General features: G+C 43.5%; 1 long non-coding RNA gene across 1 annotated transcript; it reads left to right on the forward strand.

Annotated features, from left to right (window-relative positions):
• The first annotated feature begins 3,823 nt into the window (after nt 1-3,823).
• LOC130575747 (uncharacterized) lies at nt 3,824-24,965 on the forward strand. The gene is made up of 4 exons (XR_008965593.1): nt 3,824-3,875; nt 3,965-4,034; nt 5,095-5,153; nt 23,586-24,965. It is a non-coding gene; the product is annotated as an uncharacterized LOC130575747 (long non-coding RNA).
• Nucleotides 24,966-25,565: the final 600 nt, after the last annotated feature.

The following is a 25,565-nucleotide window of genomic DNA, read 5'->3' on the forward strand; positions in this document are numbered from 1 at the left end:
TTTCCTRACTAAATAAACATCCTCTGTGATTGGCTTGGTTTATTTTATCTCTTTATTTTTCAGTCTCACAATTCAGTAGGGGGTTTTGGGTTTCCTTGGACCCTGCAGAGGATCAGTCATTTTCTCCCTGTGGCATTCTCAGCAGAGCAGCTTCATTCTTTGTCTATTCACAGCTGACTGGGTGCACTGAAGTGTTCTTATTCTTTTTGTTTTCTTAAAAAAACTTAGTTGTAGAGAGAAGAATCAAAAAAGAGGGTCAGCTAACTGGGCAGGTCCCTGTAGGGAACTCAAGGACCTAGCTTGTGTTGAAATTGCTTGGAGCTTCACAATGTTAATATTTTCCACCTGATAAGTTAGCCAGACACAAGARGTCATGATTAGTTTTTACTGAAATGATAAAAGCATTTTGTTGGGGCTTGTTTGGTTTTCTGTTTTGTTTGTTGTAATACAAATCCTGACCAGAGCCAGTGCCTGCACCCAGCTTTCTGCCAGCACTAACACCAAATGATAAAACGGCCTTTTTGTTTGCTTGTTTGTGTTTTGGTGCCTTTTTTTTTGTCCTGGGCATAGATTCCAAGTTCTCATTTCCATTTTCCTATATTCTCTACTTCCCTGGAGTATTGCCACTCTGCTGCAGGCACGAGGCCATAACCAGATAAGCTGTCCCCTTTGCACCTGTAAGCGTAGGACCGCAACTGCATCCAAGCAAGAGTCTCTGCTTGTCTTTGCCCTGTTTACAGTAGCACCTGCCTACCCTGCAAATTAATCCTTGGGAGCCTAAAGATGGGCACCCAGAAAATGACAAAGTGACAAATTTAGATTGGTACTTATTTCTGAGCTCATGGGCAGCAAATACTCATTGACATCASGGGGAGCACAATGGGGCTTGTCTTGCCCACAGTTACTATATTAAATGACCTGTAACTCAAAAGGTCTTGGATGACATTTGTTATTCTACACCAAACACATCAGTTTACAGTGATGTTTAGCTCAAGACAAATTCTGAAGAAGTGATAAACTGTTGGAAATCAGGAGAGAAGGAAAAAAGAGAAGAAGTTAAACCTAGGCTATTTTGTTAGTGCTTTTTCAGTCTAAATACCTGTGGATAATTTTGCTCCAATTCCACAGAAACAATCCCTCTTTGCAGAAGAAATTTCAGATCTCACAGTTTCCAAAACAAACCATACGCTTGGAAGATTTTACCACGGAAACTATGTTCATTGTTAAGTAAATAGAAATTCCCTTTTATTTCTCCTCATTGAAACAGGTCCTTAGCTGACCTTCTGAAGTGTCCTAGTAATCTATGGTGGTGCTAGTAAGAATATTGCCACTACTGCTGTCTCCAGCTATGTGCCTGCGCTGACATATGTGTGAAATGGCTTCTTCAAACACTGTTCCATTGCTTTTCCAGTGTGGGAATTAAAATGGAAAGTGCATTCACTCCTTAATATAGGAGGAAAAATGGAAATTATCTTTTAAAGTATTTAAAGTGGTTAACAATCAGCACAAAGTGAGTTTGGTCCATTTTTTAAAATCAGCCCCCCAACAGCAGGCAAATTGCAGGTCATCAGACTCAGATGCAGTCTCCCTTCTCATTTTGATGAGATTTTGTGGCTCTTTCATTCCTTTATAGTAGTGCATCAAGTTATGCTTTAAGAAAGTTAGAAATGAAGGCAAGAGCTGCTGATTGTTTAAAAATATTTTGCATAATGCAATGACTTTTAATTTTGGTTAATGTCAAAGATTGATAATGCAGTCTAGAAGCAAATAAAATGCTGACATATCCTCTGCAAGCTTTTCTTCCATAGTTAAATATCWCTGCTGCCACTGGTATATACATCCTTGTCCAGCTTTGCCTGGCTGTGTGCTGTCGTACAGMGCCATCATTTTATTTTATTCTTTGGACAGATAGAAGTTCTGAAATGTATAGGCCAGCAATCTGTCATACTTAATGGCCTGAYAGAGATTTCCAAATGTTATGTGGATGTATCAGAGCAAAGAGAAAATGTGATGATCAAAATCAACATGTATAGGGGTTCTTACCATGCAGTATTTTGGTGGTTTTATCTAGCCTGAAACTAGCTAACCCTTCAGATGTGTATATTGGTAATAAGTGAGATACACTTTCATAACTGCAAGTGGCAACCCTGCAAGGATTGTGCTGCACTTTGGCAAATGATGTTTGCTCCAAAACCAGTTGCTAAAAAAAACCATTAATTAATTAACTTGTGCTTCCATGAATAAACAGCACTTCAATTATTATTTTCCCTTGTCTTTTTGGTGTTGTTTAGAAGCCTGGTTTTTGTGGTATTCTTCCTTCTAACTCTGTTTGGTAAGAGACCCAGCTAAGTGGGTTGGGAGGCTGGCGATTGGCGTTCATGGACTGACCAACATTTAAGTGCTGCTGGTGAGGAAATGCTGCAGTCTSTTGAGGTCAAGCAGTGACCTAGAATAAGCTGAAGGTCTTAGGCTGCCAAGATAGGAGGCCAAAGAGCAAATCAGTGTTTAAAAACAAGTGTTGCCTGTGGTAGCTCATAAATATTACACTCGTCATCCTTCCCCCTCCCGCTAGACCTAGACACTAGGCAGGTTTAACTCCATTTTAAATCTGCTATGTCTATGACTGAAATCATAATATTTATGCAGGGTGGTTTTTCAAGAAGCTTAGTGAATGTGAAAACAAGTTCCTGGGTTTTCCCCTTTCATGGAAGCAAGCTGAAGGTCAGATTTACAACATTTCAAGCTACATTCTGTGCTCATTTACATAGCTGTAATCTTGAGTTATGCCAGCCAGGACAAACAATTGCTCCAGACTCGCAGGATATAACTGACAGCAGAATTTAGCTTGGGGTTGCCAAAGCTTGACAGAAAAGGAGCTGCAAGGGTGGAATTTGGTGCTTGTGAAGTAGCTTGTATATATTCAAGGAATGCATGAGCCCAAAGATTTATTAGTAGTGTTTTGGAGCATTATTGAAATTAGGCTTAATTATCTGTGTAATTTGCTGGAACCAGCATTTTAGCATTTTTGATCAAGTATATGCCATCAATTTTAAAAAGAAATGTACCAGGCTGCTCTCAGAAAGCAAAATAAAAAAAAATTTAAAAAAGAAAGCTCATCATTTCTAAATCGTGTGTTTCAAAAGTTTCAAAGGTTGCTGTTGGACGAGTCCTCCTCCCCCCTTTGCAAACAGACAGTCCATTTGCAGTCTAATCATAATGTTCTTGTGCTGGAAACAGCAGCCATGCCAAGRTGCAGTGCACCTTGCTTTTCTGCTGGTTTCTGTGGAAACTTAGGAGAAGATCCTTTGCTGCTCTCTTTGTCATGTGTTTAATAGAAATAATGGTGCTTCCCTCTTTCTGAAAGTGCGCTTTGAGGATACAGCCATTATTGTGCACGAACAGCTTGATGCTTACGTGAACATTAAGTTGAAGGCAAGAGGAATGACAACACAGCCAGGTTATTAGCTGTCATTTGCCAAACCTCTGCCCAAAKAAGCCTTTGGTTTTGGGCAGCTAGTGAGCAGTGTTTTTTTTTGTGGTCAGCAGTTCTCTAGTTCAGATTTTCACTTCCTTTTTTTCCTTTTCCTTGATACCATTTCAACCCCTGCTTCCATGTAAGTCTCCAGCAGCACTSACATGGTCAGCATGTCATTTTGGGAGGCAAGCAGTAAACATGAAGGGGAGGATGCTGTCATTGAAATGTTCTACACGCTGGCTCAAACGGTGGAGAAGCATCAGCTCAGACTTTCCCAGTAAATGATTAACTTTTGTTTGCACAGAGGAGAGAGCCACAGTAAGAATGCAATTAATTACATCGGCAGCCCAGCCAGGCCAGCAGTCAGTGGTGCTCTCGCTTGCAGCTCCTGGCTCTGCAGGTCTGATTTGAGAGTAACTAATTAAACGCAGGTGCAGGCTAGCAGACTTGTTGAATTAATGCACAGTGTCTTCTTTTCTGTGTTCCCAGGCATTTGTAGCTCACAAAAATAGAGCAGGCGCTTGGTGCTACAAATAATAATGGAGTGCTGATGACGGAGGTAATTAATCCTTTATTGTTGTGGTGTGATAGGCTGCTGCTAGGGCTGTCATTCAAGTACTTCTTATGCAAAAACATGTCTCAGAGGTGAGAGAACATGGAGTAGGAGAAAGACAGAAGAGCATTCTAATGGACTTCCTTGTGTTATGAGCACAGATACATCTTCAGGGTTTTGGCAAGGTTGTCAAGACCCGGTGGTCAAAACTCAAGACCAGAAAATCACTGCACTGTATTCTGGATTTTGCCTTTGACTCACCAGGGCACTTTTAGCTGGCAGCAGCTTAAAATAAAAATTCTGTTTYGTTCAAATGATGCACAATCATGAAAGAGAAATGCAAGGCAATAACTGTAGCTCACTTTGGCCTTCAGGTTCCTGACTCTAGTGCACCTTAGGTTAATCCCAGCGYTGTTCTTTGTGAGGTGAATGTGTTGCTTAAGGTCAAGAGAGGAGGTAATRCAGATGTCTGAGGAGCTGCAAAACAGCAAATGCTGTTTAGGGTTATTTATTTCCAATAACAAATACTGTTATTCCCCTTACTGATTCAAATCAAACTCCAGGATTCAAATATCTTTTTCAACTAAAATTAAGGGTAAGTTGCAAAAACATTGTCAGCCTTCTGTCTCTGCAGTCATTTACTTGCTTGCAATACCCCTTCTTTCCACACTCAGGAATTTTGGGGTTTTATGAGATGTCAAGGAGGAAACAACCTTCTGTGGTAGTAGCCCCAATGAGTGCCAAACATTGAGGTACTTCAGGCTCAACACAAGGAAAAACSCAAAATGTAATGTATGTGCTTACTTTAAAGACAGGGAGTGATTTCATGCTCCTCTTTTTACTTCATGATGAAAATGGTCCAACGCTATTAGGAATTTTTATAGTGGGAAAATAATGCCAAGTCTAATAAATGATGGGATAGGACAGACCATGTTTTATTCAGTGTGGGAACCAAACACTGCCATATTGTACAGATTTGCTGATCTGGAAGAATTGTTCTTGCCTTACGGAATGCAGCTCAAAAGCCGAGTGCATGAATATGACAGTTTTCTCTTTTTTAATGCAGAGAATTTTAAGATGGAAACATTGCTTGGAGAGTTTTCTAAGGGATTCTGATCAACTTACGTAAGTTTATGAAATCAGCAATAATTCATTATCCTGCCATATTTTCCAGTGGCTTTTGTTTTCCTTTCACCACAATTATTGTCCCATTAGAGACAAATAGCACTCAACTATTTGAACAAATTTGAATGCTAACTCCATGGTAGGAAAATAGCYGAGAGAAGTTCATAGAGCAAGGATAGTTTCTGATTCTTTTCTTCCTCTTTGCTAGTTATCTGTGGCCCTGTGGGAAATTTACATGGAGGAATGCTTTCCCTCACAGGGCATATAAAGGGTTTGAAAAAATGCTTTTCTACCACTGTGTGTATTTTACAACAGCACAAAACATWGCTGACCTTCTCCTGGCTGTGGGTCCAGATGGGAGAGAGCTGGGGAGGGCAAGACCCTTAATTTACTGCACAACTCATAGAAAATTTAGTTGTAGAGGTGTGTGTGTGGGTGTGTGTGTGTTTTTGTGTGTGTGCATAACCATGTGTTGTGCCTGCAACAAGCATGATTTTTTGTATTCTGAACTCCATGCCTCTGAAATTTCCAGGAAGYTGCCCTTTATTGCTGTCAGTCACTATAGGGGCTGTGGCAGCAGTGAGGTGGTTTTTGCTCACATCTTCTTGTCTTCATTAATTTCCAGTGTGTCATTTCAGCTGAAAATATGCAATTACTGTTAATGTGTTCAAAAGCATGATGTTGGCTGGGTGGTTATTTATGTCACAGTAAATATTTGATGAGGAGGTGTGTTATTTTTAGCCACAATCASAACATATTATTGAAATTTATAGGCCTGAAATAGGTCATCTAACAAATGATCATTCGTTACCTTTACAGTTTCCTGGGGGCTTTTTCCATCTTCCTTCACAATTTGAACTGAAAAGGTGGTGATTCAGAGAGTGTTGGCATAAATTGTTGCACATAAGCTGCGTAGTGGAGGCAAACACTGAGCCTCAAATCGCRGGACCCATGCTGATGGGGGATGCTGCAGCCACTGAAGCAATAAACCCARAAAGGCTGTGCCAACACGTGGATGTACAAATGGATCTCGAAGCTGTGATTTTCATATTCCAGCAATCACTGCTGTAGGAGTGCGTGACTGACAGCACAAAGGACTTAGATTTACTGCAGAGAGATGTAAATTGATAAGCCAGTAGACAGCCATCATTCTTCCTTTATTCTCTCTCTGTATCCCATGTCTTTCTCTGCTGGCATAATCAAAGCTGACACGGTGCATTCTATACCAGGTTATATTTTTCGTAATTATAAGACAGTACATGAGAGCTGAAGTTGTTATTCAGGAAATGGCACAAAGCTCACTGAAATACAGGTTTTCAGATTGATCCTCTGATAATATTGTTTTTCACATAGATTCTGGATACTCAGACTCCACATCTCTGTCTTTAAGCTGTCTGGGTGCTTTAAGAAGGGATAAGTACAGTAGAAAAAACAATGAGGGAGCTTTTCCTTTTTTGAAGAAGAAAATATACACAGTGTGAAACATTGGCTTTCTTTCTCCTTACTAGCAGCTGAATCTGAAGCATTTTGCCACATTATCTCTAAAAAAGTTTGTAGGGAGCTGACTTGGGTGGAAGAATTACAAGAATCCAGGAAACCAAAACAGAGGGATCACCCAGGGAGACCTAGTGAGCAATCAGCCTTCCCCTGAGCTGACTGRCTGGTGTGGCACCACCCGTGTCTTGAGGCTGAAGGGTCCTTTTCCACTGATTCATCTCATTAGGCTCAGTTGCCTCTCACTTGAATTTTAACGTTTTTAGATCTAAAAAGAACAGACGATGAGATACAATGGAGAGTTGTCACAGTACAGATGCATTTGGAAATCTCATTTTTCCCCAGATCTGAAAAAGTATCATAAAATCAAAAAGCTAATATTGAAATGCATACAGAGAATATTCAGGTCCCATTCAGACTCAGTGAATGTGAAGGGAAGAAGACAAATGAATGAAGCCTTCCATGGCCTGGAGCTCCAACACAGAGGTGCAGACTACCTGGGAAAATCCCAGTGCTGTAATTTTCCATATATTTTCATTTTAAAATTCTGTGGTATTTTTATTGAATTAACAAAAATAGAAAACAGTCAGAAAAATGATATTTGGATTTTTTAYTTAAGGCATATTAGATTGAAACTCTCTTTTTCATCTTTAATACGSGAAACTTCTTACATCCAGAAACTTCTCTGCTTAAAGATCACTAACAAGTAGATTCAAAAAGGCAGAATTTATTTTTATTTTTTCTTTAAGCAATTAAGTCAGGTGCCAGAATTGGGAGCSTTTTCATGTTCAATTGCTTCTGTAGGTGATGGAGAAAGAAAGATGCTTCTGASGGGAGATGTAGATCTTAGGTGCACCTGGTTCTTGATTCAGATGGTACCTGATTTCACCACCTCAGTTTTAAATGCTTTCAATGAAGGACATAGTGCTTTTTTATGCTGCTAGGAGCTTGCTGGGGACTTGTAAGGAAAAGCATTGATGGTCATGCACTCCTGTCATGCAGTCCATTGTCTTATGGCTATTCAGGAAATTACAAAAGAAGAAAAAAAACCCAAATATTTTTGGCTGTAACTAGTGAACAAGGCAGCATGTTGGACTACTAATAACCTAAGTTAGAGTGGTTGTATGAAACACTCTTAAAGATCAACCTCAGGTGACTCCCAACCATCTGACTGCTGTTTAAACCTTTTGGTTGCATGTATTCATCAATGCATTATTGCTCCTGTCAGTATAGGACTTTTCACCAGAAACCTTCTTTTGGGGATTGTTAGGAATACTTTAGAAATGAATTGGAATTTMTCTGTAACTCATGCAGTGGATACAGAGCTCATCTGTAAGAGTTGCCCAACTGAACACCACTAAGTAATTTTGCATAGCTCACCGAAAAATTCTTTGGTATAGCTCTGCCGATTAGCTACAAGCACAGATTAGTTTCAAACGCAGAAAGAAAAATGCAAACTCATTACTAATTTCCTAGGCCATTCAATTCAAAGGCCATTCATGCAAAAAATGTTTTTACTGGAATATTTTCTTAACAGGGTCATTATGTTTTTCTTCRAGGTAATTTTTAAAGGAGGGTTTATTTCTCACTTTTTCATGTCTGTGTCTCTGGCARGAATAGGCCTTTGGGAGCATCTTAGGAATGAACCTGTAAGAAACCAGAATGTGTGCTRCATGTTTGTTGCTGTGTATTCCTTCAGAATTTGCTTTTAAAATGCATATTGGTTACAAAATAAACCCGAACGCGCCATTATACTCTGSTGTGTAATTATGTATTTAGGACACATACTACACACAGCTTTAAAAGAAATCTGTATGGAAACAAATTGCATTACATTTGCAAATAGCTGAAGGTAGCTGAACAGCAACACCTCAAGCCTTTCAAACTACTGAAGTCATTTACACCATTTTCTCAAGTAATTATCTCCCCAGCGTCAGATTCTGGTTCTAGTGCCTTTGCTGCAAAGGAGCTGTAGAGGTGTCAGTATAACATAAAAGACCTGGGTTTGGCTGCTAACAGCCTTGATGTAGATTTAGTGCTTCTGCTGATGCACCATCCCTGAGCAGGACCGATGGCCTTCAGGAGGGAGGGCGAGCATCCTGTGCCCGGAGTGGAGCCATGTGCCAAGGGGAGAGGCACCCCCAGGGCAAGGGTGAAACCCAGCCTCCTGTCCCTCCAAAGATTAGCAAACAGCAGAGATTTAAGCCTTGGTTGGACAGTTCTGTGATTTACTGGAGTGATGGATTTATTTATATGGCCAGCCTAGAGGACGGGGAAGTCTCTGGCTTCTTATTTCAGGGTTTCAAACTGCCACTGGTGCAAGACAGTGCATCTCCCCAGCTCTGACAGTGTTGTACCACTTATTTTTCCTCTTTAACTGGTGCTTGGCAAAGTACCTGCCTCTCAGGGGGCCAATCCCTGGAAATAGCCGTGTGTAACAGAAATGGCAGCAGGCACCCGTGAGGAAGCTGCGTGCCTGCCTGGGTCGATGATATGGAACAACATCAAGCGTGCTTCCCTGCCTTGAGACAGCAGTTCCCRCATTAAATCTACAAAATGCTTTTCTGTGCACAGTGCAATTGGAAATGTTAAGAGTCACGCTTATTAGCACTGGCACATATAAAGCAGAGCTGCAGTAAATGAGTTAAGTGTCCTGAGGATTTGAGGACTGGGGTGTTGTTTYTTCTTTTCTGGAGCTGAGCACTCGAGAGACTTTCATTAAACCTGGGACTTGGCAGATCCTCATGCTGATTCTGCCACTTATTTGTTGTTCGGCCTCAGGCTAGTCACTTAACCTCTTGCCGCCCTAATTTCCCCATCTGGAAAATTATATTTACTTACCTCTCCTGGGGATTGCACGGGGCTTAATGAATGCCTGTAAGGGATTTGAAGATCCTCAGATCTGAGATGATACAGGACTGCAAAAGATTCGCTGCATGTGCAGGGAGGAGGGGATGTGTGCCCAGGCGGGAGAGCCTGCCTGCGCTCCTGGCCTGGAACCAGCTCCAAAAATCTAATCAGCAGGGGAGGATCGTACTCTCTGTTTTAGATTAAATCCTCTTCCTTGTGGCCTTTTCAGATTTGCTGGTAGAAAAAGGAGGCAAGTGACTGAATGGGGAGGAGGGCAGCTGAGGTTAACTGCTCTCTCCYGTTGGTCCCCTGGATCTTTTTGTCAGTGCAATAACAGCTGGATCTCCCAGGAAGGTAATGATCTTCCTGGATACTCCATCTTGCTGCAGGCTATTAGAGAAGCCAGGCAGCTCCRTTGCTGCCCATTTCTTTAGCAGGAAAAAATGAACCTCTGACCAAAAAAAAAAAAGTTCCTCCATATAATTAAGTAGCATTAGAATGAGGCCTGTGCCTTTGCTGATGAACTTCAGTGAAAGCAGATGGTCACAATGGTATTAAAAACTAAAGACTTCAGTCAAGCTTTTAATTGAAAACAATTGGACCCTGCTGGATGGTAATTACCTTGGCTGCTTGCAAATAATATCACAGCACTGCTACCTATAAAGGAAGGATGGAGAGTGAGTTAATAAGAACTGCTTGATCTGCATACAATAAACAAGGAGCATCCAAAACTATTTTCTCTGGTAGCTTCCCCCCTGCAAGAGCCTTTCAAGTGGTTAGCAGTGTGGAAAGGAATACAGAATGGCAGAAACTGAAACATGTGAAACTTTTGCTGGGTTTATAAAATAACTTGAAGAGCCCATCTTCCCCCATCTCCCTCCTCTTTTTTAACAGCTGAAATTCCAGATGCATCTGAGAAAAACAGCAAAATATAATAAAGTGGGAAAGCTCCAGATTATCCAGCATTCCTCCTCTTCTGAATGGCAACAGTAATGACAGGCTGTGTTTATCTCATTTTATTCGCTTTCTTCTTCCCTTGCCTGATGGGCTGGAAGGCTGGGGCCCTCTAAACACCCAGTGTGTTTTTTGCCAYGTTCTTAATTGGATTTTAATGATCATTAACTTAATATGCCTCAATCTCTAACAAAGCAAATGTAGTATGTGGCGTATTTTCCCTGACAATTTTCTCACTGCTCTGCCTTGTGCTGAGATCAGATAAGGCTTAGACCTACCCTTAGACCCTAAAAGGGTCCTGAGTCCTGGTGTTGACACAACGTGACATTAATCCTGCCTTACAGTGTCTTTCCTGCTGTGGAAAAGGACCTGTATTGCTGTGAATGTGTGGGTGGAAAAACCAGTCCCAAAGTCCTAGATGTGTATAGAATGAGCCAAATCTTGTCACCTTCCATGTAARCACTACTTTTCATGTGGCAGTTCTCTTGGGCATTGCTTTTTGTTCCCTTACGAGCAGGCAAAATGCCTTCTGCCCCAGTGGACCTCAGCGAGCAGCAGCTACTGCAATTTTGCAAAATTAATGAGTAGCTGTGAACTGCTAGTAAAAGTGATGCAATGATTTTCCATAACATATCATTTTAGAAGCAATGACTTGAACTGCTCTTTCTTTTCCTATCCAAATATTTGTCTTTTGARGGCACCAGCCAAGAGTTTGTCTTGTCTTGTCTGGCAGTATGATGAAATGAACTTTTCCAGTGTGTTTCATTCTGGATTTGATGATTTTATGCCTGGAGTTCAACTTTCATTCACTTAATGCGCCATGATTAACACAGAGAGCAAGGTCCTGAACTCGTGAAAGTCAGTAGACATTTTCACACTGTCTTTGCTAAGATTTTGCTTATTTTTATGTAATCAAAATATGCTTAAAGCTTTATTGCAGTAATGCCTCTGAAACTKCTTGCTGACAGTCACACTACGGAAGTGTATTTCACAGAATCATTAAAACAGATGGTTTGAGTTCCTGTGCTGCCATCTAAATTGAGGCATTCTCATTTATGCTTAGGACATACCATTGGCCTTTCCTCTGCTGCTGGGCTCCTGCAGAACAGGTCTGTGCTGTCCTGCTCTGTCTCCTGGCTCTCTGTTCAAGCTGGTGGCAGGGTCTGAGCAGAGCATTGCTCACCAGCCCCTCCTTTCTCAAAGAACTTGGGACAAATTTCAAACTAGGAAAGGCCCTTTCAAGAGTGTCTCCTGCTAGCTGTGGTTGATTTTATCAATTTTATAGCACCTACTTGCTTTTAACTCTACAGAGTACGATCTTGCTGTAATTACTGCTTGCAGCTTTGAGGGAGCTGGTGTGGAGCATACTATTTTAAAGGTATAAGCTCTATTGATCTGAAGTATTCTGAGCGATAAACAGCTGCTCAGGTTGATTAAAGCTGAAGGGAAACTGAAGCATTTAATCAATCTCCAAAGCTGCTCCAAGTATATTACAAAGCAATTGTGATTATTGCTATTATATGACAAGCTATATCATAATAAAGAAAGAGGGATCATTTTTCTTGGAAGCATTTAGAGGTGTTGTGGTGCTTCTTCTCAGCCTGCCTCATGCTGTCACCTCTGAAGCCTGGCTAAGTGACAGAGCATGCCAGCTCAAGCAGACTAATCTTGAAGGGAAAATACAAGAGCAGGGCCTTTCAGCTCCCCAGAGTCCTCTCTGTGGCCGACAGMAAGTGCTTGGGGAAGAAAAAGAAGAAAGAAGGCAAGTGTACAGTAATGCTGGCTGCACTGTAACTCACTCTGATCCTTGCATCCTGCTTAGCTTGGGGTATTCTGGGCTGGGGAATATGTTTGTGCCTGTCCAAAAGTCCTGAAGGCACCTTTCTTTTTTTTTAATCACTCCTTGAATCTTTCTTTGGACAGCCTTGGGCTTCACTCCATCCCACAGTGGTTTTGTAAAATCCATCTCAAAAAAAAATGTTCTTTTGTAAAAACCATCTCACGTGGTTTTGTAAAATGGTACACTTTTGTTCTTGCTTTTCAACTTTCACACTGATGTTTTCTTTTAGTCCCTTCTTGCTCTTGTGTTAAGAAGAGCAATGGATAATAGTTCACTGTTAACATTTTCTTTTTCCTAAACAGAGAGATGTCTGCCTTATCCTGCTCTCTGGTCTCCTTCTTTTCCAAGGCTTATTTAGTCTCCCTTTTTCGGAAGGTGACCCAGTCCTCTGACCACCCCTTTCATGACTGCATCTGCTGCCTTTCTTATTTTGCTGCATGCTCTTTGAAAGGGTGTAACCAGAATTTCATATATTACTTTGCGACGTGGGCTTTTCTAAGTTTATTATTTCTTCTTTTTTCAGGTGTTCAATGATCTGTAGTTATTACATGAAACATTCATACATCATGTAATATTGAAGGCATGCATATAAGAGAGATTTCAGAAAACTAAGGTGCTGCATGAAATAATCTTAGGTTTAAAATTCATCTTATGTGGCACTTAAAATGTAAAAATGGGTACTGTATGAAGACAGTAGGAACTTTTCCTGTATAAAATATAATAAATTGTATAAAATAAAATTAATAATTAATAATATTTTCCTGTATAAAATAAAATTAATAAGTAAGTTTATTAAACAAAGATTAATAAATAAATAGACAAATTAATAGATAATGTTATTAAACCTTGCCATTGCTGTAGTTGCAACCAAGAAATTWTAGTACTTTAGCCTGAAGAGAATAGTTTTTACAAAGGCTAGTGTTTGTGAAGGGTGTTTTGTGTCCTCTCAGTGCTTTCTTTATTATTTCTCCACTGAAAATAGTTGAGTTGTCTCTCAAAACCAGCAAGTCCATGCTGCTGGGAGCTTTTGCTTTTGCTGAATGGATCCCACACAGGCAAGCCAGACCCCTTTGCCTTAGCAGGGCACGATGTCCCTGCTTCTGTTTCTCCATTGTGATATCTCTTCTGAAACTTTGAAACTTTTGAAGCCTCTCATGACCTTCATGTGAAACCTTATGGATGGCCCTGGTGTGCTGGAGGCTGAGCCTGGTGCACTTATCTTTGTTCCATAGGATTCCTATTGCAACAACTCCTAAATCTCCTTTATAGCGGTTTCACATGAGAGTCACAAGTCTCCTGGGAAACTCCTCCTGAGTTTCAMTTTATAGTGGTGTGAGAGTCTTGTGAGTCTTGTGAAGGCAAGTTTTTAAGTTATTTTAGAGAGTTTAGACCAGTAAATAAAATTTTAATTGGGAAACCTCGAGGTCCTCCGTGGATGGAATGCTTGCCCTGTGAAAGGCAGTGCCTTGGGCCCGTTCACCTGGGGAAAGTGGGAGCTACAGGGAAGCCCAACACCAGCTCAGGTCCTTGACTTAGCTTGGGTAGGGCTGGTTTCAGTGTGCTGAATGGGTTGGACAGCTGAAACTACAGATCTGGCTGCCAGAGGTTTCCTGTTGCAAAGTGGGCCATAGCCGACTACTGGCCTTCCTTTCCTTAGGATGTAATTTAAGGAGCGTTTCCTTTGCACTCCTGTGTCAATTTGGTGGTGCCAGCAAAGGACTGGTACAGCCACATAGCAAACCATCAGGGGAATCAGCTCAGGTTAAAAGGAATCCTTTTGTTTGTTTGTTTGAACTATTTTTAAAATTGATTCCTCCCACAGCTCCATGGAAATTTGTGTCGGTACCATTGAGGCACAGTTTAACAGTAGGAGCAGCCATCACTGAGGGCTTCACCTGGTACTGGGTTTTAAGGAGGTATTTTTCACACTGTGGCTTTGAAGTCAGTTTTTAAGAGCCCTCTGGAAATATCTCCCAATTCCATGTCTCCATGGATTGCCATCTGAAGATGGACCATTTGTGAAACAGGACTTGAAGCCAAGTCTGTGGCAAAATCAGACTGCAAAAACGATGAATCACAACTCAACACTGCTGCACAACTCCGCACTTGTGCTCTTCTTCCATTTTTTGGGTTGCAATCTACCCATCTGTTGATTGGCCCCATCACACATTGCCATGGGGCACTGGGATCATCGTAGGGCCCCAGGATCTGTGTCCCCTGAGCCATTTGGGACGGGGCCGTGCAGCTTGCAAGGTCCTGCTGCAGTTTGCATCAGCTGCTCTGGGACTGGGGCTGTCCCACTGCCATCCGTGTGTCACTGCCTCAGCCTTGCTGCTGGTTTATAACCAGAGATTGTATCTGGGCACAGGGATATGAGTGCATCGCCTGCCTTCAAGAAAATCTGTTTGTGCCAAGGAGGGCAAGATTTTTAGGCATTGTGATTGTCAGCTAACCTCACCTGGAAACAAATTGTGATACTTTGTGTGGGACTGATCCTGCACCCCAGCACTCAACCTTGGCATTGCCTCCACGGGGATCTGAATGATTTCTGGCCAAGCCGAGACCCGCTTCTGTTTATGTTCCTTTCTAAAATTAATCTCTCTCTTCTCTGCTACACATATTTTCACATTTGTGCTAATGAAAGCGCTGGATTGTTCCAGGGGATCGCATGGAAARTATCTGTGAGCTTTGGCCATCTCTCTGAAACACCACAGTCAATTTGGTGTTTGCTTTGGCGTGTTGCTGTGATAGATTGTAGAGTGCTCATGTTTATACGTGTGCAGGGAAAGAGGGCTCCTGCTCATTGTGCCTTTGTGAAGCTGCCAGACTGTCTGGCCCCGTCCATTCTGCTGAAAGCAAAAAGAGATTCGCAAGCGCTYGCTGTGTGCTTGGACCGGGCTTTGCTGGGTGCCACGCTTGGGAGCCGTTCTGTCAGCTTGAAAAACATCTTTCTGCCTGAATACTGTTTACTCCCTATTGTTGCAAGTAACATGTAAGATTGCTTGTCAGTGAAGAAAATTTTTCCTTCTTCCCTTTGTTTCTTCTGTGCCRTGGGTGACTTTGCATACAGTGGGTTCTGGTGGCCCTCCTGCATCAGGCAACCAGCTGCCCTTTGGGAGCAAGAGAGACTTTTCATACAGAAGAATGAGAAGTAATGTATGAATATTGGTGCTAGGATGCAGACCTGGTTGAAAGTCTTGGACATTGCCCTTGACAAAGGACATATTGTCCTCCTGTAGTCCATTGCCTTCTGAAGCAAKATGAGACAGAGATTTTCAGGTGGAAGGCTTTTCTGTCCAAAGTGGGATGTCTCTGCTCTGTGTGGAAAGATATYGCCCAGCTGAAAGTTCATACAACACCCTTTGCAAAGATGAAGGGTGACCCCAGCAACCTCTCTGTTAATTTTCCTGTCCACAAGAAAGMTTGTTCTAAAATTTAATGATATCTGTGAGCTCCTGCTGAAAAGTSATGGGCTGCAGGGACTAGTAATTATAAAGTGCTTTCATATTGAACATGGAGCCAAAGAGCAGTTTGWAGAATTCAGGTGTCCTTCCCTTTTTCTAGTGACAACAAACATCTCTSTCAGATTAACTGTTCTGGAAGGAATAGCTGGAAAGCAAATATGAATTGATGGGAATTGTCAGGTACCTGGACCAACCTGTAGCCCATCTTTCCTTGAGTCCTGTCTGTAGCCACACTGGGTATTTGAAGGSAGATGCAAATACTGCTGGAATGGATGATGGTAACTAAACTGCAAACAAACCTGCCCACTGCTTCCTGAAGAGCTCTATCTCAGATTTTTTTTCAAGCAGGATCTCTGTTAATTTCTGCAGGGGAGGCACAGTAGCTGATGCCTAACAATTATTATTTTTTTGTTTCCTTTCAACTGTCAAGCTTCGCTGACCAGTTTTGCTTTACAAGATCTGTAAGTAGGGAAGATAGGTGTTTTCTTCTGTACAACAGACATGAAGGAATTAAAGGATTCAAGACTGTAAAGYCTTCATGAATAATTTAGGCTGTGTTTCTGACAAATATTCGCTCTACCACATACACAATAATACTGAGCACAGACATTTAGGTATTGGCAACGGAGCCAAACCCCCACAAGCCAAAAGTAACTACACTTTTATTTAGTGTCAGCCATCAATCTGTTTCCAGCTTTCAGGGAATACTCTTGTCAATTAGGAGCTTCTGCTTGAGAAACCTGGCCCGTTAGCTTGCAGTGAAAACAGACAGGACCAGGCACATTATCTTCACAAGCTGTCCTGAGAGACTTTGTGCAGCCCAGYCAGCTTTGTTCCTCCTGCTGCTGTGCTTCATTTTGCTCTTCTGAATAAACAGTGCTGTACATGGCCCAGACCAGAATACACAGACACTTGGCTTCTCACTAAAGTAGATGAACCACCCAAGGGAGAAATGGCAAGAGCCTTCTCAAGAAAAAGCAGTCAGTCTCTAGGTCTTGGCCTGATGRTTTTGAGAGATATTCTTGATATTATAAAGATTGATGAAGGTCTGGAAATTTCCAGTTGACAGGCACCCTATGTCAGATTCTCTTATGCCACTAATGYAGTGTGGGACCTTTAGGCAAGGATTTTCCCTGTTGTAGCCTTTCAGTTCTTTTTGGTTACAGCGTTTTGATATTTTTTATTTTGTCTAATATTTTGGAAATACTGAAAGCAAACTCTAAGCAGGCTTGCTTCATCAAGAAAGCACATAAAAGCTGTGCCAAGTACCAATGGATCAATCCTCCTGCTCAAGGGCTGTTTCATACTCTGTACCTCAAAGTATTGACCACCCTAGTGTCAGCAACCAGCAGGGTGAGGAACGACCAGCAGGCCCCTGGATTTCACTAGTGCCAGGATTAAACGTTTGTTTCCACTTCCCAAACCACCAAGTCTGAGGGTTGAAAACACCGCTGCGCCTGCCTGCATTCCCCCTGCCAGGGCATGGGCACATGCTTCTGTAAAACCTGTCAGAGGTAAGCTGCTGCTGAGAGCTACACAGCGCTGAGCGCAGCCCTGTGCATTCGTGGAGATAAATGAATCCAGGGGAAGAGGCTTTTGCTGTGCTGCTGCTATTTCAATGTGAAAGTGAGACCCTGAAATGCTCCGTTCTACTTCAGTAGCTCCAAGAGGAGCCTTTCTCCAGAGGTCTCCGGTACCCAGACTAATTGAAATAACTCCAAAGGGCTCTTCTAAATCTAATTCCTCCCCCATGTTTTCAGTGTCTTATTTTTTCTTGCCCTCCTGTCTACACCCTCTCTTGAACAAAAAGCTTTAAAATTCTCTTTTTGGAAAGGATTCAAACGTAATTCAGATGAAGTTAATGTGAAGTCAAGGTTGATTGCTCATCTCCCCGAAGCCACCAGCAGTGGCTGAGCGCTGGCGAGTGTGAGACGGGAGTTCAAACGTAGCTTGAAACTTGGAGCGAGCTGAACAAAGGGTGGGCTGGAGGCTGGGGATCACCGCTCCCCCTCTCCCCGTGTGACTCTCTCACGCTGAACCCTTTGATCASTGTCCAGCACGGGGTTGTGCGGCAGCCTGGGCTGGGGCCAGGGATGCATACATGGGCGGAGGCTGCTGTAATCTTCGCATGCCCTTGATCCACCCTGGACCCTTATTTCCACAAACACTGTCGCGTATCGCAGTGGGGTGCATCACTGCYGCTGCTCCTTCAGCTGAAACACGGGACTGTCCCTGCCAAGCACAGCTCTCTTTTCCAGAAATCTCTCTGAGAGAAACATTTTGAAAAGTGTGCCTGTATTTTGTATCCATTACTCTGTTTTTGCCAAGCACATTTGTGTTTGACACTGAAATATAACACTGTGAGYACAATAGTGCTATTCAGCACACAGAGTTCGTGTCTTTCAGAAGTGGCTTCTCTGGGAGAGCTTCACTGGAGAGCATGGGAAGGTGCTGCTCTTGGTGAAAAGGGCACTGCCAAAATCTTACCTCAGGAAGCACATTCTCCAGACCACCTGCTTTAGGGCAGCATTTTTGCTCTATATTCCTCTAACAGGGATTTCAGTGCTGCACTTAGTGGCTATTAACAACTCTCAAGTCCAAGATAAGTTCTTACAGATGTGCTACCATTATCATTCATACTTAAATGTTGACATAGTACTCTGCAAAATGAGCTGAAACTCTTGAAGAAAAAGACTAACTGTTTTCTGTGGTAAAGTGGATGAGAGTCAGTGGTGGAGAGGGAAGCTGTGGTCCCTTGTGCTTTTTAGTAATATTTGTTTGTGACCATTCACCATCAGCAAGTGGGAAGAGAGACTTAATTTCTCCTCTCTGCCTCTGTCATTGTGTCTTYGGATAAGCTGCCTTTGGTGCAGTGGCACAAACAGAGCTTTGGTGTTAGAAGACTGACAGCAACATGGGGCACGTCAGCTCTTACAAAAACCTCTGTTTTCTATTAAATCCTACAACAAAACKGATATGGGTTCCACTCTTCTGCATTATTTCCTCTCTATCTGTTTWGGGATCATCATCAGATCCTAGAGGAATTGTACCATTCCCTAYCAAAATCTCTTTGGCTAACTCCTACAGTGCAGTCATGTATTGCCCTCTTGTAAAGTGACACCAGCTTTTCCCAGTGGGTAGATCCACTACTCCCAGCAGGTTGCACAAAGGATGTTGCAACCCTRCAATTATTTTTTCTAGTGCAAATGCTGAAACTGGTTGAAGGAGATTTAGAAATCTACCCCATCTCTCTTCAGCTCCCCCCAAATTGCTTCAAAGGTCAATAAAATGCAGTTTCTCAGACAGCTGAAAAGCAGCGTCATGGAGTTTCCTCATTCCCCTGTGTTTCAGCACAGCAGGGCTAAAGCAATACACAGGCTAGTGCCTGGAGCATGAGACTGGGAAACTGCCACAAACCTGCCATGAACCTGCCCGTGGTGCAGCTCTGAGTCCATCTGGAGCCAACAACAGGGGCCAAAATGTGTTGGAGCAATGGCCCGGGGCTTGGGCAAGGGTAGTGGTCCATGCTGGATGGTGCTGGTGATGCAGAACAGCAGGTGTGACTTGGAGCTGTGGCTGCGACCAAGGACCCAAGAGATTTCCCTCCTCCCTCCCCACTGCTTACAGGGGGGCTGTACTCAGTGGGCTCAGCCCCTGCTCCAGGACAGCAGTGAYTGCTGCTCTGCTGGAGCATCCACTATCCTGCTACTCTGGTGTAGTTACAGAGGTAAAAATCCTCTGTTGTAGATAAAGATAGACTGATGCTCAGCAGGAGGAAAATCAATCTCTTTGTATCGGGTAGAAGATGAAGCTGAGGGAGCCTGGAKTACCTTTATGCCTATTTACTGTATCCACACTGGAACTGCAGTGCTGCGTTAGGACAGAGGACAAATGCCCAGGGCTGTTCCCTGTAGAGTGCCCTGGAGCTTGATGTCACCCCAGGGCAGCCCTCRGGTTGCTCTGCAGCATCCATCAGGCCCAAAGACATGGATGAGCATGTGGCCTTTATCCTGGGCCTGAACTGCTAGTCAGCCCTGAGGTGAGATGCTGTCGTGAGCAAGAATTGAGGGGAAAACTAATCTGGTTTAGGAAAGGTACCTGTCTTTAAGATTGCTTGGAATGTTCACATTTTTAATGCGGCATTTTAGAACGTTTCAGCCGCTCCCATTTGGAATTCAATTCCTCTCCCTTTTAATCAATAGCAGGCCTTAACAAAACAATATCTCACAGGAGACACAAGCACATGGTGCTGAACAAAGCAAAAGAGCCACTGGCTTACAGCAACAATTGCTGCTACACAATGGGTTTTCAAAGCTCAGTATATATTTTGTCCCTAGTGGGAAAACTATAACAAGACTGAATTAATGGCCAGGCTTGCCAAAGGGAGAAATTAAAGTGTGATGACTTGTCTGACACCTTGAAGTACCTTTATTTATTTTGGGGGAGACGACAGCATGGGGAAATRATTTCACCTATTAGGGAAARCTATTTTCTGCTGCTTTCTGAAGCKTRCAGCAGATCTGCATGCCTAAGGGCTTAATTCAGGTCAGGGATCAGGAGTACCTTCTGGTGGCTCCTGAGAGGAGCTGACAAGTGTGGGGATGCTGTCTGCAGGTCTGGGGTGGCGCAGGGGTGGATGTAGGAGTGGGGCTTTCAGGGACAGGATGGTCTGGGAGTCCCTTGTCGCTGCCAGGGGAGGTTTGGGGCTGGTTTGCAGGTGGCTGTTTGGTGAGGGAGAGAATAGGGAGATTCTATGTGAGAGCACAGCAAATTCCCTTCCCTGTACGTGGCTGGTCACCCCTGAGCTTGCAAACTTAGCTTCTCATCTGTGAATCTTGACAGCTCCTCTCCTTGCTCTGGCACTAATGGGTTTCAAGAGCTCCCAGTGAGCTGTAATCACCTTGGTTCAGGGCTCAGCTTGCACCTTTACAAGCACCTTCACCCCTTGCTGTTAACCTGTGGTCTCCTCCATTCGGCAGCTAAGCTTGTAAATTCATGTAACCAAATAGCTGTGCTGTTAACTGCCTGCCTGGAAGTGAACAACACATCCATCTTCCCGTGCCCAGCCAGCAGCCTAATGACACTGCTCGCCGTGCTTGTGGGCAGCCTTTCAGACATAACCAGCTCTGGCACTGCAAAAACAATTGTTTCTGTGCTCACAGGGGCCACACGGCTCATCTGGGCGGAGGAGGGAGGTTGTGCAGGCAGAGGGCTTCCCACGGACTGTCCCTGTGCAGCAGTGCCCTGTGCCRGCGTCATCACATTCCATGGTGTGACGGCTGGCCAGGGAGAGCTTCACCCTGCTGGTGAATGGTGCCTCCCACCCAGAGCAGCAGCCTACTTGCATTGGTTTTATTTTGGGCTGTGATTGATGTTCGATGAGTCTTTTTTTCAAAAGGCGCGCCTCGGTTTTGCTGTCACCTGAGTGTAATTTTCTAAAGGAAAGTGCCACCAGGAGGACAGCTGCTAATGAAACACTAAATGGTGYGGAGGTTTTCTGGCCTCTCTAGCTCTTGCTGAAGTCTGTGGCTTGAATCCTCTAGTTTTGAAACTGATCTTGTCATGAAGATTGGCTGAATGCAGACCCGGTTTCTTATGACTGAGGCATGCGACTGCTCTGTGTGTGTGTGGACGTGTCAGACCCCTTCCAAGTTGTCTCCATGACCCAATTTCAGCCCAGCGAGGCAGAGAGATGCAGCATTCACGGACAGTAAAATCYTATAAGCTCCGAGGAAATCATCAGTGCCAGCTCTTTCTCCTGCTTCTGCTGTGGAGGAGACTGGGCTCCAAGCTCGCCCTTTGCTGGAGACCCCACAAAGGAGCTCAGCCGGGGTCATTGCTGAGGGAAACAAGCCTTGGCTGCTTCCACTGCTGCTTGTATTACTACTTGTTATTGAAGGAGAAAAAGTGCAGCTTTGTGTCTGCAAATAACTTAGACCTGCCATTGGCAGAGATCTGATATGTTGCCTTCCTCGCCCCAAAGCAATCACAAGCAATCAAAGTCGGCAGCSCMCGAGCTGGCAGGGGTTGAATGGTCATTGCTTTTCTTTATTTGCTGCCTGCTTACCTGGCGCAACAGGCGCTACAAGAGAATTTCTTAATTAACCGGGCTCTGTCCTGGGCGGCACATGTGCACCGCCAATGGGCATTATAAAAGCGTGGTTATTGCACTTTGGCTCGGGAAAAGCCCCGGTGCAGATGAATTGTTGAGGAAACAGGAGGAAGGGAGAGAAGGAGACTGGTCTCCGCTCCAAAGGCTCATTGTTGTCTCSAAACGCCGCTGGACCTAACCTCGGGGGAGCTGGAGGGTTAATTTCGGCTGCCTTTGAAAACAAATTTGAGCAAGGCGCAGCAAGATCTCAGGGAAACAATGTTTATAATCTGTATCCTGCTTCAAACTGTACCRGCACCACTCTTCTGCCCCACGGCCAAAATTAGCATCAGTCACCCGGAAGCAGCTGGTGGCCCAAGCAGGAGCCCCTGCGCTCAGCATCCCTTGGTAGCTTTTGCACAGTTATGAAGAGAGTTTTTCCTGGCTATTGAGCATCACCTACTCTTTGCCTTTGCAGCAGCAGCAGCAGCAGGAAACTTCTGATACGTGGAGTCTGATCCCGTGTTTTTAATCAYGCACAGTTCCTGCTGATTTCAGCAGAATTGTTTCACGGTGCATAGCAGGAATGCGTCCCTCAAGAAGTGGGGCTGTCTTCTGTCCTCTCTGAAGAAGGGTGGGAGATGCATTGGTTTGCCAGCTCTGCCTGTGCACCATCAGAAAGCACACAGGCTGGGAWACGCAGTCCTCAGATTTAAACGATGTTGGGGATTTTGTCAAGCTAGGTAATATCGAACCGAGTGTGTTAGTCGATTAGCTCTGCCATCCATTAAATCCAGGGTGCTTTCTCGTTTTAATTCACTSTGCATAAATTAATGCACTCATTTCCTTCCTCCTTTTGAAAATGAATAGCTGCTTCTCCCTCCAGTCTGGACTATGGAATATTTGAGAAGTGGCAGTGCATTAATTTTTGCCCCAGTGGAGCTTTCCAGGRGAAACAGCTCTTCAGGTTGTTCTGTGGCTGCAATACATTTGAGAGAGCTGGTGTTGAAGTTTTTTGTAATTATTTAGAATATGAAGTAAAGCAAACTAACAGAAACATTTGAAAATAATGGGGGAGGGGAGGAATTGCTCTGCTGTCTCTCTGCTGTTGCAGGTTTTACTCTGACACACATTCCCCAAGGTAGAAACTTTTATCCTGTCTTTGTGACTGCTTTACTTCCTTTTTCTCCTGGGKGAGGGGGAAATGAATAATTTCTGCCCTCCTCCTGTTTCTTCATCTTCATCAGGAAAGAGGAGATGAACAATGCCAGGACCCTGATCATATGTTACTCTTTTCCCTTTTCTTTCTCATCACCRAAAGAAGGAAGAGGGAAATGACGGCATGCACTCAATATCCACTCATCTTATCATCCAACTCTTTAACTGCTTTTGTTATTCAGTGGCACGATGGTCTTTGGCTTGTTATTTACTGGCTGTTTAATTTAAATGTATCACCCATCAGGGAGCCAAAAGATCCAGTCTTAGAGCTCTTTCGCAGGATTTGTCTAACCACACTCTAMATTATTTAACGTGGCTCTGAGCTGTTTGGAGATTTCTTTTCCCCCTCATTTGAGCACTATGATTTGATTCAAAACATCTGTAAAAAATCACAAATGACCTTCCATCTGGGCAAGAGCTCAGCTCTGTCTTGAACCTGGGTAGGGTCAAGTGTGTGAGCTGTTTCAAAAGCCTAAAATTCCTGACGTGATGAAATTCTTTTCCTACTTGTTTGTTGACAGAAGACGGGAAGGGAAGGCAAGACAAAGCAAGATCAAGATGCTGCACCGCTGGGCCAGAAGCGAGTGGAACATCTTGTTACGGAAATAGCCATGAGAATGCTCCTCCCTGCATTAGAAAACCTGCTATTTAAAGCAGGATCGACTGCTAGTCCTCCTTGCTGCTGTTGTAATTTGGATATTGTGGCATGTGCARATAATATTTCCTCATGAAAGGAAACTTCCAGCAATGACAGTGCTCCTTTGGCATATCCTCTCCCAAAGGGGAGAAATCCACTCGTCCCTGGAAATGGCATCTCCCTCTGAAAACAAACTACAGGATCTGTGGAATTTTTTTTCCCCTCTAAGACTTTAGGCAAATGAATTTTGACCCACAAATGCCATCAGGGTGGTGCAAATGYGGCACAATTTCCTAGATGTGTTTGGGCACATGGGAGAGTTCTCTTAAAGCAAAAATACATGGAGAAAATGAACAAACCTATGTGACTTGAAAAAAAGCTCACTTTCCCCCAAGATATGCATAATAAAACTGGCAATACACGCCTTTGAAAGAGATATTGCTTTACCTTTAATGATGTCAGTGAGCAAAAATCCTTTTATTCTTGGCTAATCACAGTGGGGTGATACCTTTCAAATACTGGGATTATCAAACRTAGATTTTTCAGGGAGGCGAACCCATGCTTGGCTTAAGCGCCCTCAAACTTTTCTCAAGTTGAGATCCACATCTGTATCCCAGCTCTACGGCTCAAGCCTGCTGCTGTTTGTTATTGTTTGCATTACTTCAGGGCCCACTTAGGGATTGTACAAAATGTTCTTTTAAAAAAAAAATAAATATTGAAGTGTTCGTACAGCATTTGAGAGAAGCACATTCCTTTTGTGAGGTGCTGCCATCTGATCACTACAGAAGTACAGAAAAGAAATCTCGGGGGCACGTAGGGCGCTGAAGCTTGGGGAATAAATGTTTTTTCAGTGTTAGGGGCTAGGAGTCATCCTCATTTCCATGTAAGCCCCTGTGCAAAGTGAAGGGAGTGCATGAGACATTTGAGGAGCATTCTTATGTCCCATGTAAGTGAACTTAAAGAACTCACTGGCACAGGGCTTGRAAGAGAATTAGGCCACCCGATCCTGAATTTTAGAGGTGAGGATCTCTTATCATTCTAACAAGTCCTAGAAAAKAAAGAGTTTTTGAGAARCCCTGTTGCTGAGCCCTGACGGCTGTGAAGATACAGCTGAGTTGATGGAGATGTCAGAGATAGAGATCATCCTCTTGTCTCTCCTATATTTATCTCCTTTCCTCCAAACTCCTTGTTTTATTTTTATTGGGATTTTCTTCAGATGAACCCTATTAAACGCATCACTAGCRTTGAAATTTGCCGATGCCAATAAACCCATCTGTTTTATTAACTAACCATGGTCTCTGGAGTGTTTCTCGCTGGCTGAGACACGAGCAGCCCTTTCTGCTGTCTCCAGCACTGTGTGTCAGCCCAGGGAACAATGGGAGGGGACCCAGGAGGTCGCTGGCAGGAAGTGCTGCTTCCCCTGGATAATTAATCGGCTGGGAGACTGAGGAATGAAGATAGCACATGAGACACACACAGTACAAACCGCTAAAACAATAAACAAACAAACCCACGACCATCACTTCCTTTTCTTATATTGTTAAGGCTGCTTCCTCAACTCAGGTTGCCCCAAACCCACCCCTCAAAAGGCAGCCTTTTAGGCTCGCTAATTCTTAACCTCTTCACTGCCAGTTCTTGCTGAAGTTTTGGCACAAGGTGATGGCCAGCACAGGGTATGTGGCTCCTCCTTGGGGCTTGCTGGATAAACTGGAGATTCCTATTTCTGAAAGTGGTGAAGACACTTTTACCAAAGATTCAGTGAAGAGAGACTTAGCTTGGCCACAAGGCTTCATGGTTGTACACYCTGATACTGGGGCTGCTCCTCTGTAGCTGCTCCTCTGTAGGTGCCAGCTTCCAGATCAGT

This window comes from Malurus melanocephalus, unplaced genomic scaffold, assembly GCF_030028575.1.
Source record: "Malurus melanocephalus ecotype Western Australia unplaced genomic scaffold, MMel_1.1 scaffold_5, whole genome shotgun sequence".
Lineage (NCBI taxonomy): Eukaryota > Metazoa > Chordata > Aves > Passeriformes > Maluridae > Malurus > Malurus melanocephalus.